Source organism: Coptis chinensis, chromosome 7, assembly GCF_015680905.1.
Source record: "Coptis chinensis isolate HL-2020 chromosome 7, ASM1568090v1, whole genome shotgun sequence".
Lineage (NCBI taxonomy): Eukaryota > Viridiplantae > Streptophyta > Magnoliopsida > Ranunculales > Ranunculaceae > Coptis > Coptis chinensis.
Window position 1 is genome coordinate 67,835,248 of NC_141462.1, and position 7,961 is coordinate 67,843,208.

At 45.7% G+C, this 7,961-nt stretch overlaps 1 non-coding gene across 1 annotated transcript; it reads right to left on the minus strand.

Moving 5' to 3' along the window:
• Nucleotides 1-1,658: 1,658 nt before the first annotated feature.
• Nucleotides 1,659-1,738, minus strand: TRNAL-UAG (transfer RNA leucine (anticodon UAG)). Its single transcript has one exon. It is a non-coding gene; the product is annotated as a tRNA-Leu (tRNA).
• Between the last annotated feature and the right edge of the window lie 6,223 nt (nucleotides 1,739-7,961).

The following is a 7,961-nucleotide window of genomic DNA, read 5'->3' on the forward strand; positions in this document are numbered from 1 at the left end:
ACATATTTCAAAAATTATTGTCCCTCTCAATTAGGTACCAAGCTCAGGTAATTGTTGTTCAACAGGCATTGTATAAAATCTAAAAGGTTTTTATCTGCACATTCATAGTGAAGCAGAAATTTAGCCGCACAATCAATTTATTCACCCGGTAACCCCGGTTAATAAAACTGAATTAACCAAGGTTCAGGTAGTAAAATTAACCATAATAAATTAATACCAGTCCATTTTCGAATATTTCAGTGACAGCTTAATCAAATATGGAATGCGCTAATTGGGCCTCGATTCTCAAATATGGGTGTAGGTAGACTTAGACCAAGCCTCCTATCCCAGTTTGCGCCCTTAAATGTGCAATCTAAAGTTGACGTGGCTTTCAAATATAAGGCCTGAATTGAAGAGTGTCCAAGACTCATTTGGAGGTGGATTGGGCTCGAGTTTGTTAGAAATAGTTCAATCGTTTTTCATGTAAACAACCTGAAAGGCTAAATTAGGCCTCTCCTTCTTCAGAATCCAGACTCCATCACCAATTCCAGACCAAACCAATGTTACGTCAAAGATTTTGCCTCCGTTAATCTGGTGGCTTTCAAATGCTACACTTGTATGCATCTCATAGCAATGCACTATCAGCAGCACGCCCAATAGACCAATACAGTAGCCAGTTGCCCCTTGTCTGTCGTTTATGAGAATTCCGCACTATCGGCAAGAAAACGTTGTGAACACAAAAATTCACTCATAATTTAAGGTAATTTAATCGGGCACTCATCAAATTGCATTTTGCAGCCTCCGGCAAGCCCGACAACTAAATCCAACAGCAATAGCCCAATACACCTCCCACCTCAATGCATACATTTTCAAATTTTTTTAGCCGGTATATCTCTTTTACGAGGCTGAATCCCAAAAAAAAAAAAAAAAAACTTCGAGTTTTCTATCGTGTTTTTATTTTGAGTATTGAGTTGTGAATCAATAATGGAAATTGAAGTTGGCGACTTCATCCAATTCGAGTCGTGTTCCGTTTGAGTATATACTTAAACTTGGTTAGGCTTATTAAATTTGATTAGGTTGATTAAATTTGATTGGGTGGAAGATTGGATTGATTAAACTTGATTGAGGTGGAAGATTGAGCTGATTAAACTTGATGTTTTTTTGGAGTTTGGATAGAAAATTGGGTTGATTAAACTTGAGTTCGAGTTTGTCCAAACTTGATGAAATCGTTTTCGAGTTTGAGTTGATTAAGTGGAAGTTGATTTTTAAAATGAACATCGTGACAAACAAATTGAATTTTTTAAGTCCAAACGACCAGCCATATTGCCCAAGAGAGTCCCCAAACGACCCCGCCATGTAGTCTCGGAGACTGTCCAAACGACCCCGCCATATCGTTTAGTAAAAAACTAAGAGTTTTGTCTCAAACGACACACATAGACCACTTGAATGTACGTTCAAACTACATAGTGAGGTCGTTTGAGTGTACGTTCAAACTACACGAAAATCATTTGAGTATAGAGGGTTCGTTATGGTGGATTGGTTTTGATGGCAAACTTGTAATATGACAACTTTGTAATATATTTATTTTTTGGAGAGTTGTTCAATCCAATTTAATGAGTGCCCAATATGTCCACACATTAATTTTCTTTTTGTAAAATTAAAAATAATTACAATAAACATGACAGCTGTGGGATTTGAACCCACGCCCTTTCGGACCAGAGCCTAAATCTGGCGCCTTAGACCACTCGGCCAAACTGTCTACATATCAAAGTTCCCAAAATATTATGTTTAATTTATTTGATCAGTTGTGCCTGTGCAAGGCTTACATTTCTTCATTCGCATCATGCAATTGTTCGTGAGATACTACAGCTGCCACCCTTGACCTAACGAATACTTCCAGTCTTCCACTGTGCTTCCTCTTGGAGACTTGGAATCACTGCGAAGAAAATATATGCCATACTTCCATTCAGTAAAAATATGCCATAATTCCATACACAACTTGTCAAATTTTTCAAATTTTTAGACAGTGATGGCACATCAACTAGATGAATGAAGTTATCTCTTTAATTTTGTTCTTGATGACAGGCCTTGCTTTATTATGTTTCCAATTGCTTCTTACAAACTGAATGTATAATCATTAGTTAAAACATAGTGAAATATGTTACAGAAATACGTATAACGCAAATGTATAATAATGTTATGTGCCATTCGCAGCCCTCACTTAGGACCGAGGAGGATCACCAATCACCTCGATGCCACGATCTATGTCTTAGTCTTGCCCAAATGAAAAAGAAATGATGTAGTAATTAAACCAATGAAAAAGAAAATGAGATGGTGCATGTAAAGGAGCGTTTTAGTTTTCTCCTGATTACAGTAGAGGAGGACGAGATGGGTTTGGACTTTGGATGGGACCCGGTCAGGTCGCTGTGAAGCCGAAACTCACGATCTTCTCGTTTTTCCTTTTCTTGGGGAGAGAAGAATCGGGTCCGACGTAGTTCCGATTATGGTATTTATAGGATTTTGGGAGTGGAGATCCTTGAACGACACGCAGTACCCTTTGTGTACAAAATGTAGGGTAGAGATCGTGAATGAGTCTTTGGAGTGGTTTTGGTGTAAGTCATACTCTGATTGGGAGTTGGCGCGGTAGTCCCTATTTCCGGTGGGAAATACAAATAAGATTTTGGCAATGATTACTTAAAAAGTGTTAAATGATTGAAGTATCTTTGTTCGTACCACCTAGTTGTAAGGAGTCGCCGCAGATCGGTCTTGGAGGTCGATCTACCGAGGTCGCCAGGCTTCGGCCGCAATGTTCCTTAGTGGGGATATTGCTCCCTACCACCCCCCGATTAGAATGGTTTTGGGTTCATGCAGCGATCCGGCGAGAGAAGACTCAACACTTGGGTGAAGCATGAAGCGAGCTATGGAGATCGCTCGTTTTGGGATGCCCAATTTAATCATTTGGTCGCCACAGTATTCGAAGTCGGAAAAAGCGGTTCCTTGGACACGTGTGTGGCTATATCATAGGCGTAATCATAACTTCTTAGAACTGAATCGGTTGTGCAAAATCAAAATTGAGGCAACCAAAAGGCATTTCCAGGGCTTCTTCTTCCGCGCAAAACGCAGTTTGAGGGCTTTGCGGTGAGTGCTTTCGCTTTCGCTTTGCTTTTCATTTTCGCTTTGCTTTCTTCGTTCCATGGGGTTTATTAAGTTGGTAGGTCGGTGTTAGGTTATAGGGTTTAGGGTTTGGTGATTCGAGAATAAGGTGACATTACAATGTCGGATTCATGACACTTCGTTCGGAAGAGGTACGGGAGGTTTCAATCGAAATGTGGAGAGTATGAAGAAGAGGATGAGGATTCGTTGGAGCGCGGTGATGATCGGATCAGTAGTGGAAGAAGAAGTTAGGGTAGAGGAGGTTAATAGCCGATCCGGGTCGAGGATGAGGTGGCTAGTATCGTCTAGTCGAGGAGGGATGACGCCAAACAGTGACCCACCCCAAGAGTTGTAAATCGGTGGTCTGCCACTTCGTTTCGAGCCGCGAGCGCATATGGGATTAATGTGCCGACACGGAAATATCTGAACCTAAGCCGAAAGTGAAAATGTTCGTAGTGAGGGGTACAAGCCTCCGAATGGTGGAGTAATCATATGTGAAGGTCAGCTGAGAGCGTTCATGCAGCTACCGTTCTCGAAATTGGTTTGTGACTTCTTGAAGTTATTGTGGGAAGTCTCCATGTCGTTCGTTAGCAACACCTCGGCGACTATTCGTGGTGTTCAATCTGTTAAATGCGAGTGGGGAATTCCACATAGGTGTGTCGACATAATAGAGCACTACGTAATGAGGCGGTCTGGTAATCTGAACTTTAGCTTGCAAACCATGCCGATTTCCTATTTCCCGGAGGATGACCATTGATGCTCCCGTGGAGTTGAGATCAATCGGGTAGGCCGGAGAAGAGGAGAGCTGAAGTGGAGCCAGGAGCTCGAATGGCTAAAGTGGTCGCGACATGCCCCGGGAGGGCTCGAGTGGAGGAGGTGGTGCTAGCGGTGGGTGAATCGGAATGGCCCCGAAAGGTGTCATGGACTTGGCCACCTTCGGTGCGGGATCTAGTCCGCCCTCTCGACAGGGGAACCCAAACCACCGGGTGAAAGCGAAGGCTCCCGTAAAGGCGAAAAGTGGAAAAGGCGCGTGAGTGGCGATGGAGCCGGAGGCCCAATTTGTGTACCGACGAAGCACGGAGGGCGTGGAATCAGAAGCGCACCGAAAGCCTTGTCGAGTAAGGTAAATACCGCTTCTTTGGAAACAGATCATACTGGATGGGAACCGCAAGGAATGGATGAGAAGGATCATGCGGATACCATACGCCGGATGGAAATCGCGATAATGTCCGGGTAATGTAATTATCGTCCGTTAGTATAAAGATGTTAACCTATGTTCGTTGCTTTGATCCGCTTTGCGTGTGTGCATTGTGGCGCCTTTGTCACCGGCTTCCAAAAGTTGAAAGAGATTGCGCAGCTTCAATAAAACAGGATAGGAGTCCGTCTTTGAAGTTAATTTCGAAGAAGAGTCAAAACGCATGGAGACGCTGCCAAGATGGAGCGTGATGAGCTCGAGGGTCTCCGCGGAAGGCACATGAAGCTCGACTCTGTCGAAGATCTTTGAAAGACACCGGGTTGAAGATCCGGGCGGTTAGAAGGAGCTGAAGGTAACGTTCGCCGCGCGAATTTGTGGAAATCGGGAGGTTGAACGATTATACCCCGCGACCGTAAGAAAGTTGCTCAAGACGCTACTAAAAGCACGACGATCCGGATGTCGACTACGAGATCCGGAAATGGATTACAAAGCTTTGAAGGAGGAACACGCGCCGCATCGCCCCGTACCACGCTGGAACAAAATGCAGGAGACGTCGATTGGGCGATTAGGTCCTCCTTGATCATACCGTAAAACCGTGGTGTCCGGTCGAACTGTTACACACAGACCACGCTACACGAGTTTAGAACTGAATGACCGGGATATCGATCGGGCGGGAGGGAAGGTCACGAGGTTGATGAAGCGCTTTGAGCCCCGGGCGAATCGATCGTGGTGCCCATGGGAGGGCGAAATGTGAATTTATTTTTGTTTCCGGTCGAAACATATCTTTGGATACAATAGAACCGGGTTTCACAGGGTAACCCGCGCTTCGCTTTTCTTGTGTTGTTATACTATGCTCTTGAGCAAGCTGGGTACCCGCGGCTACGCCGGGTAACCATGTGATGTTACTATTTGTGTAGCCGGGTTGGATTTCCGAGTAGTCTCAAAGAACTCGGCTAAACAACGACCTTATAAGAAAACCGTAAATCGTCGTTCCTTGTTTTCATCGCGTCTTGGGCTATATGTTTTGCTTTGTGTGCTTGACTCGTTTGCTTGATCATAGCTGATTGCGGATTAGATCAATAACGTAACGTAGATCGCGCGCGGTGACCAATTTAGCGATGACGATAAAGCTTGGATGAAGCGCCCCGCTGTTGGGTTATACCAGAGACATTGTTCGAATGCGATGTATTCAAAGGCAAACCGGTGTTTCTTCACGCGTCGCGACACGCGGTAGGAGGCGAGGGGTTCAGGGACATAATGATGGCGGGCGGATGGCGCTTGGCCTCAAGGCAATTATGAGGCCTAGGAAAAGACGTTTCCTAAGGAATATAAACGGTTCTTTGCATACCATCAAGGTATTTGGCCATCGTTGAAGTCTACTACTCTTCGTCTTCTTCGCTTACCACGCCGCCGCGGTCAGCTTCTTGCTTCTTCACCGTGCAATGTGATTCCTTCTTTGTAAATGTTATTCCGTTTGAGAAATACCTAGAGTAAGTGTTAGCTGAAGCCGCCGTAACTTTGCTGCTAGGTTAGGATGGCTAGATGTCGTGCGTTTGTGAGAGAAACGTCGCCACTATCAATGGAGGAAATGGAGTTTGAGCCTCATGTTCATGGCGATCGGGGGAAGAGAAAGGTTGCAGATGGAGAAACGAAGGGTCATAAACGATCGAGGAGAGATAGTCGCCCTGCTGGCGGCATTGTATTCAGCCGCCGATGAAAGTGGGTGAAACTCCACCGGGTCGCTTTAGGCCGAAAGCACAACGAAGTTGGGGCAAGGTCGCCCGATTCTGTGAGTTCGCCCCGCCATGTAAGGATGTGAGGAGCCAATTCTACCACCGGGAAGACGGGAAGAAGCCGGATGGTAAAACGCCGGATCAGAAGCTTCCACTTTCGGCCCCCATAAATACTAAGCGCTCAAGGGATTGTGCTAGATGGTGATAAAGCAGAGGTTGAGGACGGTGACATGGGGACACTACCGGGACGATGGATATGGCCGCTTGTTTGGTGAGTTCCCGATAGCTTAAAATTTGTTGTCGACTTTTCGATGGAGTCCGTGGTCTAACCGTGTTCATGCAGTTTCTTGGTATGATAAGCCGAAAGATGCCGCGCAAATTCTCGAGATTAAAAACCCGCGACGCGGAGTCAGGTTGATTGCCACAAGAAGAAACTAGAAGTGATGTCCACCAAGTACCGTAACGTGAATCACTTCAACGCCAGACCGCGGACGGATGGATCGAGCCGGAAAGGGAATTGACTTGCTGACCGCTTATCGCGAAGAAATGTCGGAAAGGGTGAAAAGCGAAGCATATATCTCAGTTCTATCGCTTATGCCGCCTCTGGACGAAAAAGTATGACACGAGGAAAACGACATCGGGCGAGGAAGAAAAGCCCGAAATCGTGTGATGCCGAGGTCGATCGGCAGATCGCCTGACTAGCGCAGCCCGGAAGACAAGCATGTCATTACCGAATTGATAAGGTGATCGCCATCCGACTTGGTAGTCTTAAGTTGTGAGTGTAGTCTACATTTCTCTCTATAATGAGCAAACAATAGAGTGTTTTTCGGGCTTGCCCGAAAGCAATTCTTTTTGTTTGGAGGATCGTTTTCGCCAAAGCGGCAGTTCTATATTTTGTTTATTTTGTATGAGACGCCGATCTGGATTTTCTGGGTAATCCCAGCAGATCGGTGAGCATATCTATTGCAATGCTTGAACGAATATTGTTATTGGTTGTGTTTCGCATGCATGTTATGTGGTTCCGTGTATGATGCATGTAGCTTTTATAAAGATCGTTTTAGCCGATCCTAGAAATATAGGTCCTCGACGTTACAAGAATTGGAGAGGCTAAGTAGCCCGTGAGCTCCCTCGGTATGCGCTTTCGGCCGGAGGCGTTCACCGCTTTAGTCGATCCTAGAAATATAGGTCCTCGACGTTACAAGAATTGGAGAGGCTAAGTAGCCCGCGAGCTCCCCCGAGAGTCGCCCTCACCGGTGAGGCGTTTCTCGCTTTAGTCGATCCTAGAGATATAGGTCCCTCGACGCTACAAGAATTGGAGAGGCTAAGTAGCCCGTGGAGCTCCCTCGAGTCGCCAGAGCGTTCTCGCTTTAGTCGATCCTGAGATATAGGTCCTCGACGCGTTACAAGAATCGAGAGGCTAAGAAGTCGTACCAATACAATTAAATGGAGTAGATAGTATCGGTCGACAAAACTTGTCTTACATTAATGTGAACAAAAGATTTACAACATGAATGGCGCCATCGATAAATTTTTTCGTAGATAAGTATTCCAAGCGTCGAGGCAACATCTTCCCCTCTTGGGTTCTTATCCAAATGCTCCATTGCCGGCCGCCACGCTTCCACGATGTAGGGGCCTTCCCATGTGGGTGCTAACTTGAATCGCCCCCGCGTTTTTGAGCACTAGGTCTCCGTGTTGAAAAGACCTAGGATGAACTCGCTTATTGTCGCAGGAGTTCTTCGAAGTTTGCTTGGTAAGATGCGACTCGACGGCAGCTAAGTCTCGCTTTTCTTCCAACAGGTCGACGTCTCGGGATAACACGGAGTCGTTATGCCCTGACTCAACAAGTTCTGATAGACTTTCTGAAGAGCGCCAACCCGACGTCTTTTCTCTCGGGAAGAGGT